Source organism: Mixophyes fleayi, chromosome 4 (genome assembly GCF_038048845.1).
Source record: "Mixophyes fleayi isolate aMixFle1 chromosome 4, aMixFle1.hap1, whole genome shotgun sequence".
Taxonomy (NCBI): Eukaryota; Metazoa; Chordata; class Amphibia; order Anura; family Limnodynastidae; genus Mixophyes; species Mixophyes fleayi.
Window position 1 is genome coordinate 336,605,992 of NC_134405.1, and position 9,073 is coordinate 336,615,064.

A 9,073-nucleotide genomic window follows, 5' to 3' on the forward strand; every position below is an offset into this window, starting at 1 on the left:
CCTGGGGATTGGGGGTTTTTTTTCTGCAAAGTTATTCAATCTTATGCAAGAATGAAGAGTATTTTGCTGGTATGCAGAGGCAGAAAACTAGGATACACTTAACCGTTTCAGGAACAAATGGTGGACGGGAGCCAAACATTGCTAAGAGTCTGTGACCCCAGACTCGACGGTATAATGTCACATTAACACCAGAGCGGAGAGTGTTGCATTAGGCACTTGTGTTTAATCAAGCCTGCGGAAACCCAAAGCTTGTTAAAACACTGAGAAAAGAAAATTCACCAGAATACTTTTCCCAAGAATTCTTAGAAAGCAAAATCTGAGAGGGAAATAAAAGGAGAATAATGTGTATAATACAAACACAAAGCCACAATACAACAGGCAGGATGTCTAACACACCCTGGAACAATCTGTGTTGAATATATACTGTGTATCTACGCTTTAGCTGGGTACACACCACCGAAAACTTCTCCCGATATCGTAAACAATTTTACCAACGACAAAGTCCCAATCAGCAGCCGATTCCTGTTCACACACTATACACGTTTTATCGTCAGATCTGTGCTCTTCATCCGTCATAACCATCGGCTGAAAAGATCCTGACTCTGCGCACTCCATAAAGATCTATGGACACTTCCGGTTTATAAAGTCAAACAATACGATGAGCTTCGGTACAACAAAACGCGATCGCTGGAGCGTACACACTGATGCGATATCGGACCGAACAGTCAATTATCAAGTAACTGGCACGGTAATCGTGTGAAAAACCTGTAGTGTGTACCCAGCTGTAGTTTTGGCAAACTATGGCTCCCCAGGCATTGCAGAACTAATGTCCCAGCAAGCCTGGGCAGTTAAACATGTAAAGCTGGTCAAGAGCCAAGTACAGACACAAGACACCATTTACAGACACTCATATGATAGCAAAATATGCAAACCAAACACTAAGTGATATATATATCTATAGGAAAAAAAATTATAATATATATATATATATATATATATATATATATATATATATACACACACACACACACACTTAAATGGAAGCACTGCACCAATAGTCAATCAGACCAGCTACCGACATGTGTAATTGTGTAATAAAGAGCTATATAGTATTTGCAATTAATTAAAATTTCCAGCATGCATGCATGCCATACCAACAACCCTTGCAATAATAATGTATTAGCAATTTGCTGTTGTACAGTACCAGCCTTTACGTTTGTGATCAACAGAGCATTCATCTGAAGTCAGTTTAACCTGCAACCTTCCCATAGGCAGATGTAGTCATTTATAAGCACATCCTGTAACGGCTTCATAAAGGTTACATATAATTTATATATAAAATCATATTATAAAAAAAATATGGTTAGCTATTTTCAACGGGGGAAAAAAAAAAGGGATGATTACAGTTTTATTATTGGGTTAAATATTACTATATGGTGGAGCTGCATTATCTATCGGTTTTCTTCTCAATGACTTGCCACTCGTCAGAGTGCTGCACGCAACAAGCATCTGTATCATCCAAATTACTTAAATGTGTTGCCAGCAACGCATGTGCATTTATGAACTGCAAAGCGCGAGGATTAGTACAGCTTCTTTACATGTGCAGCTTCATCTATTGTCTGCAAAGCATGTTTTGGGGAGCTATAGAAGTATGGGCACAGTTCAGCCTTTTTGCCTCAGGTGCCAAAATGCTTGGTTCCACCGCTGCCTCAAAGTCCACCCTCCGACCACTTGAGGACCGCCGCCTTCATTAAATTAAACTTCTAAGATTTTGTCCTAATATACCGGGCATCCTTGATTCGCACACCCTTGCTTAATGCCGAGAAAGTATCTTATTACACTGAATGAAAAGTTCGCCACTGGGGCAACTGATAATTCTGCGACACCCTTATTTTTAAGTAGGCTACGTTTAACCCTTCAGGCGCCGGATGGCCCCACGGGTCCAGCCACTGCATAAACAGGGGCCCTTCTGTCTGCAGCTCAGGCGGTCTCCAGGGAAATAGAACAAGAATCACCCATTAAATGAAAGTATTTTCCTTCCAGTGACTCACGAGTGCAGAAACAGATGCATTTTATGTTAAATTTAGAAGTCATAACATTTTTTGGGGTAGATTATCCGAGACAAATATGAACAGCTGTTCTCTACCTAGAGCAGTAAAACAAAGTTGTAAACTCATTGTAAGTAGAGGGATCCTCTCCCAAACTGTACCCTCTCTGCTCTGTGCCGGATTACACTCATAAAACACCCTGTAATTGGATTTTGCCAACGACTCGGCCATAAAAGAGTCTATAGGAATCTGTACATTCCTGCAGTCTCCGTATAATGCTGCAACCGTAGAAACTGCCGTCCAGTGAACACAGCTGGTGCCTACTCTCCTGTCAAGAAGTAACTTTAATTCATGAAAATGCAGAGTAGTTACTGGACGTCCTAGCAGAGCGGAGGATCCCAATCAGCTGGACTTGTTTCTAAGGAAGCCTCTTTCCAGGGACGGCAGAGACCAAGGTCTCCCCTTCTGGCCCTTAACCTGCTTCTCACCTGCCGTGCTCTGCAATAACGTATTGTAGCCGTGGCCCAAATACGCGAACTACAGGAAGGTCAGCAGGCGACTCGTGTCACAATCCGCTATTGCATGGTCAAATAAAAAATATACAATGAAAATTCTATGCAAAAAGTATTTTAAGTGAAAGTAAAAAGAATACTGATTTTGGTTATTAGATGGAACCATATTGTTTTATCAATTGCAATTCTAATTAATACATTATTTTGGGGTCTGTGTGGCACAAAGCAAATAATGGCGCATTAGGCAGATGTGTCGCAAAACCAAAAAGATGGTGAACAACCGCGCTAAAGTTACCAGCCACCACCACGGAGCTTCTTGTAGCTCAACTGTCACCCAGTACCAGAGCCAGGCTACAGCCAGATCAGAAGATGCGCAAGGTAGTCTTGTATATACGCTATACAGGGCCGGAATAACCCTAGGGCTAACTGGGCTACAGCACAGGGGCCTCGGGCATCCAGGGGGCCCTTGGAAGTGCTCAATAGCATTATTGATCGGGCGGGGCGCCCCCGGCGCGATCAGTGCTGCTGAGCACTTTCACTGTGGTCCTTCCCCGGCGCGCTGTAGTCTCCTTACTGAGATCTCGTGAGTCTCACTCTCACGAGATCTCCTTAGTAAAGAGCGTACAGAGCGCCGTGGAAGGACTGCAATATCAGGAGAAGGAGGTAAGTGGCGTGGGGGCGGCTCGGATCACGGGGGAGGGGCTCTCACGGGGGAATGGAGGCCCCTTAGCCCAGGGGCCTCCATTCCCTTAATCCGGCCCTGATGCTATAGCAGAAGCAACGCGTTGACCTGCAGTTGTAGTGGAACTACAAGTCCCAGCAGGACTGCCATCCTGGTGTGTGGCAGAGATGTAACACAGGGTATGTACGCTCACCCCTATGTAGATGTACTCGGATATGAAAAGGGATAGACGTGTAGAGCCAGTGGGTGGATGGTACGGGAACGGGTTACTGCAAGACCGGACGAATCCTGGTCACCAGGTCAACTAAAAAATGCATCCTGCTGACTGGAGCATATCCCCCTCTATGTGCTATAAACCACAGAGAACTATTACAGCTAGTTCCCAGTGTGTAGATCTTCCAGGAACAATGTACTATAAACATCTGCTATTACAGCGATCATAGATGCACTGGAACATGTATAACTGGGGTACCGGTATACACTCCTTGCACAGTGTAATAGGAAAACTTTATAGTGCTCTGTTCCTGAAACTAATACATCATAAGATCTAGCTGTATAAGACACCGACAGATCATCATTTATTCATGCGGCGCCAGAATCCGCTGCGCCGTGCAAGAATGAAGGAAATGAAATACGAACAAAGCTAGGGCAGGGAACTTTTTTTTACTTTTTACTCCCAAATATATTTAGATACGCCAACGTTACCCCCTTGATTTGAAAGGATGGAAATCGTATATTATTAATTATTGGAATTCAAGATTCTATTGAATCTCTTCAAAATTTCTTTGAAGTCTTCAACTTCAAAACTTCAGGATTTGGAGAAATGATGTTGCATTTTTGATATGAGAGCATCAATATTGGGGCATTTTGATGTCAGAGCACTTTGGATACACTCTTCAGCGTCCAATCGATTTCTCTGCTTTGTTTTTATGTTCGTTAGAGTGGAAAATATTTGTTCGCAAAGGTAGGTTGTTGCAAAAGGCAGCAACTTTTTGACTGTCTCCTCATGTGCAATTTTGATGCCTTTACAGCTGTTGACATCCCAAAAATATGACTAACCTGCTTTGTTTTCAAATGCAATACGAGCTTCATTATTGCATCAAAGCTCAAGAAGTGCCTCTGCCAACCCTTGAGGCTCTTCTGGTACAACAGCAATTTCACATGTAAAGGGGTCTACAATCCAACTGACAGCATGTGAATCGGCAGCATTACCCCCAGGAATTTCATTTTTACCCCATTTGGGGTAATTTACCCCTGTTCCATGACCACTGAGCTAGGGTAACATTAACAGGAATAATTCATTATCACAAGATTAGTAAAAAAGCAAGGCAAAAGACATAGGGTAGAGAGGACCTTGCGCGTAAGAGCTTACACTCTAGAGGGAGGTGATGCAATGGGCACTCAAACTGGTACAACAGTATTTGTGGATGATCGGTACACTTGGGGTAGATTGTGTACGGGTGCCGCAGGCTGGTGCCAACGTTCAGGGGCACAGGCTGATGTGAGTGAGGGAGAACAAATATGTAGGTTGGCAAGGTTAGTATTATATAGATTTGCCCCAAAATAAATGCTGGGTGTAGCCAAGGCCGATTTAACATGTTCGTATGCTGTGCCAATTCCTAATGTATGGCTCACAACTAAGAAATGTACTAGTCCTGGATTAAAAATAAATAAATATATATATATATATATATATATCAGATGTACAAAAATGGTTTATTTGAGATCAATTCTTTACTTATACAACTGTACTGTATGACAAAGGGGCGCAAATTATTTTTGCCATCACGTCCTTGTTTCTACCATGAGGGCAGCCACTGTAGTTGAAACTGAAAGGATAGCTAGAATCTGATTGGTTAATATGGGCAACACCTCCACTTTTTCTTTTTAGAATTTTTAGTAAATCTACAATTTTATAGATTGTTTTTTTTTTTTTTAAATAAAACCTTCTACTGTTAACATAGGAAAGTCCTTGAAACGAGGTCTGCACCCGACAGGCATATTCTTATATTATTCTCTACCAATAAGCCTCATAATATCAGTATTACCAAATCCTGGTACAGATACAGCCTCCTCCCCAAGGACAGATATTGTCAATAAACATTTAACCACTCAAAACTTCCTCATTCACAACCCAGCGGGAAAAACATTTCATTATCTCCAAATACAATGCAGAAAGCAGCAAATTACCAGACACCAGACTAAGAATTCAGCCACCAGACCGTACAGACACGGACACCCTGACAATTATATAAAGGTTTTCAGTCCATAGAGAGAATGGAGGGAGCTATAACCAGGCAGACGAGGTAAATCTGTACTGAGAGAGGGCTATATATACCCCAGGTCCCACCAACACGACAAATTATTCTGGTTTACAGACAGCAAAGTGTGATCCAAGCTCCTTTGTAAACTCATCAGCAATAAATCAAAGTGTCTTTGAAAGGAAGATCTCAAGTTCTCCATTGAGTTGGGCTCTGTAAAGCCTGGGAGATAGGAAGCGCTCACCCAGCGTGGCACAGGAATAAGTGGGCATCTTATTCTACCATCTTGTACAGGAATCTGCCCAGCTGTGCCCCACTGACAGGGGGTTCTGTCCTGGTCTTCCAGACTGCTCTAGTACAGTGTGTCAGTACAACATGGAACAAAATAGCACTCAAGAAATACCAGCCATCCTGGCCACGCCGAGACACCCCCCAGTACCAGCCTCCACCTGGCCACGCCGAGACACCCCCCAGTGCCAGCCTCCACCTGGCCACGCCGAGACACCCCCCAGTGCCAGCCTCCACCTGGCCACGCCGAGACACCCCCCAGTGCCAGCCTCCACCTGGCCACGCCGAGACACCCCCCAGTGCCAGCCTCCACCTGGCCACGCCGAGACACCCCCCAGTGCCAGCCTCCACCTGGCCACGCCGAGACCCCCCAGAGCCAGCCTCCACCTGGCCACGCCGAGACCCCCCAGAGCCAGCCTCCACCTGGCCACGCCGAGACCCCCCAGAGCCAGCCTCCACCTGGCCACGCCGAGACACCCCCCCAGAGCCAGCCTCCACCTGGCCACGCCGAGACACCCCCCCAGAGCCAGCCTCCACCTGGCCACGCCGAGACACCCCCCCAGAGCCAGCCTCCACCTGGCCACGCCGAGACACCCCCCAGAGCCAGCCTCCACCTGGCCACGCCGAGACACCCCCCAGAGCCAGCCTCCACCTGGCCACGCCGAGACACCCCCCAGTGCCAGCCTCCACCTGGCCACGCCGAGACACCCCCCAGAGCCAGCCTCCACCTGGCCACGCCGAGACACCCCCCCAGAGCCAGCCTCCACCTGGCCACGCCGAGACACCCCCCCAGAGCCAGCCTCCACCTGGCCACGCCGAGACACCCCCCAGAGCCAGCCTCCACCTGGCCACGCCGAGACACCCCCCCAGAGCCAGCCTCCACCTGGCCACGCCGAGACACCCCCCAGAGCCAGCCTCCACCTGGCCACGCCGAGACACCCCCCAGAGCCAGCCTCCACCTGGCCACGCCGAGACACCCCCCAGAGCCAGCCTCCACCTGGCCATGCCGAGACACCCCCCAGAGCCAGCCTCCACCTGGCCACGCCGAGACACCCCCCAGTGCCAGCCTCCACCTGGCCACGCCGAGACACCCCCCAGAGCCAGCCTCCACCTGGCCACGCCGAGACACCCCCCCAGGTGCCTGCCTCCACCTGGCCACGCCGAGACACCCCCTCAGAGCCAGCCTCCACCTGGCCACGCCGAGACACCCCCCAGAGCCAGCCTCCACCTGGCCACGCCGAGACACCCCCTCAGAGCCAGCCTCCACCTGGCCACGCCGAGACCCCCAGTGCCATTCTGCCGGGCACTGAATCAAGGACCTCTAATCTGCATTAGCAATAGACACCAAACCTCATTGGCTCTGTACCCACGCTGCCACCAGCCTGCACTAGCTGCCACTCTGTCATCCCAGGTGTTTTTATTAGTTAGCACCAAACAAGGAGTTAATTGTTCCCACGCAGCAGCACGGGGAATACTCTGTTCCCTCACCCCCCCCCTCTTCCCTTACTTTTAGGATCCTGTCAGACTCTCCTGTATCCCTCAGCTTCACAGGCCAGGAGGGGGCCACAGATAGTTTAGAAGAGTCACAGTCACTTGGCCCCCACTATATATACAGTCAGAGGGGAGGGGGCTCCTGGGAGCAGAGGTAGGAAACGTGGAGCAGCCTCCAGGCTGCAGACTAACCCAGGGGCAGATCCTGCATGTGACACTTATCGGAACTACAAGTCACAGCATGCTCTGGCTGGCAGGACCTGCTGGGACTTGTAGTGCCTCAGCAGATGGAGGGAGGTAGAGCTCGTCTGACCCCGATTTATAACTTTGATCAATCACATAAGTATCCAGGGAATAGTTCTTACAGATCCCTCTCACTGCCAAGAGCCTGCGGGAGCCATATAACTCAGAGCCGGGGTGAGTGGCCCCGGGAGCCCCCGGCACCCACACAGCTGGGAGCACATGGCTGAAACTCACAGGACAACCCGCCGCCCGGATCCCCCAGCACTTACCTGCCTGCTGGTGTCCTGTGTCCGGGTACAAAGCACCAGTCTCCCACCGGTGCCTCCGCTCCCCTCCCTGATCCCTGCGCTCCCCCCCCACGGCCTGGACTCCCCCCTACGTCACTGGCCCCGCCCCGCAGCGCTCACTGAGCTACATGAGGGGGCGGGGACAGCGCCGCCGCGGCCGAGGATTGGATGCGGGACACGTCCGTCACAAACTCAACATTCCAAATTTTCCAGGGCTGGATGAGCTGATTATCCTGATGGTAGAGCTGGGAAACAGGAAGAGAGGAGGACAGAGGGATGAGCCCTGAGGATGGGGATAATACTGACTGCAGGGACAGAGGGATGAGCCCTGGGGCTGGGGGTAATACTGACTGCAGGGGCAGAGGGATGAGCCCTGGTGCTGGGGGTAATACTGACTGCAGGGACAGAGGGATGAGCCCTGAGGCTGGGGGTAATACTGTGCAGGGACAGAGGGATGAGCCCTGAGGCTGGGGGTAATACTGACTGCAGGGGCAGAGGGATGAGCCCTGGTGCTGGAGGTAATACTGACTGCAGGGGCAGAGGGATGAGCCCTGAGGCTGGGGGTAATACTGACTGCAGGGGCAGAGGGATGAGCCCTGGGGCTGGGGGTAATACTGACTGCAGGGACAGAGGGATGAGCCCTGGTGCTGGGGGTAATACTGACTGCAGGGACAGAGGGATGAGCCCTGAGGCTGGGGGTTATACTGACTGCAGGGACAGAGGGATGAGCCCTGAGGCTGGGGGTAATACTGACTGCAGGGGCAGAGGGATGAGCCCTAGTGCTGGGGGTAATACTGACTGCAGGGGCAGAGGGATGAGCCCTGGTGCTGGGGGTAATACTGACTGCAGGGACAGGGATGAGCCCTGGTGCTGGGGGTAATACTGACTGCAGGGACAGAGGGATGAGCCCTGGGGCTGGGGATAATACTGACTGCAGGGACAGAGAGATGAGCTCTGGGGCTGGGGGTAATACTGACTGCAGGGGCAGAGGGATGAGCCCTGAGGCTGGGGGTAATACTGACTGCAGGGGCAGAGGGATGAGCCCTGAGGCTGGGGGTAATACTGACTGCAGGGGCAGAGGGATGAGCCCTGGTGCTGGGGGTAATACTGACTGCAGGGGCAGAGGGATGAGCCCTGGGGCTGGGGGTAATACTGACTGCAGGGACAGAGGGATGAGCCCTGAGGCTGGGGGTAATACTGACTGCAGGGGCAGAGGGATGAGCCCTGAGGCTGGGGGTAATACTGACTGCAGGGACAGAGG

General features: G+C 50.2%; 1 protein-coding gene across 2 annotated transcripts in view; it reads right to left on the reverse strand.

Annotated features, from left to right (window-relative positions):
- The window catches only part of PPFIBP1 (PPFIB scaffold protein 1), an 88,292-nt gene extending 80,415 nt beyond the window's left edge, over positions 1-7,877 (reverse strand). Inside the window, exon 1 of one of the 2 annotated variants that reach the window (XM_075210525.1) lies at positions 7,799-7,877. The gene's annotated coding sequence lies outside the window, so the exon portion shown is untranslated. Of the gene's footprint in view, positions 1-7,794 lie in introns of both variants that reach the window. The other variant, XM_075210524.1, reaches the window with a different exon arrangement.
- Between the last annotated feature and the right edge of the window lie 1,196 nt (positions 7,878-9,073).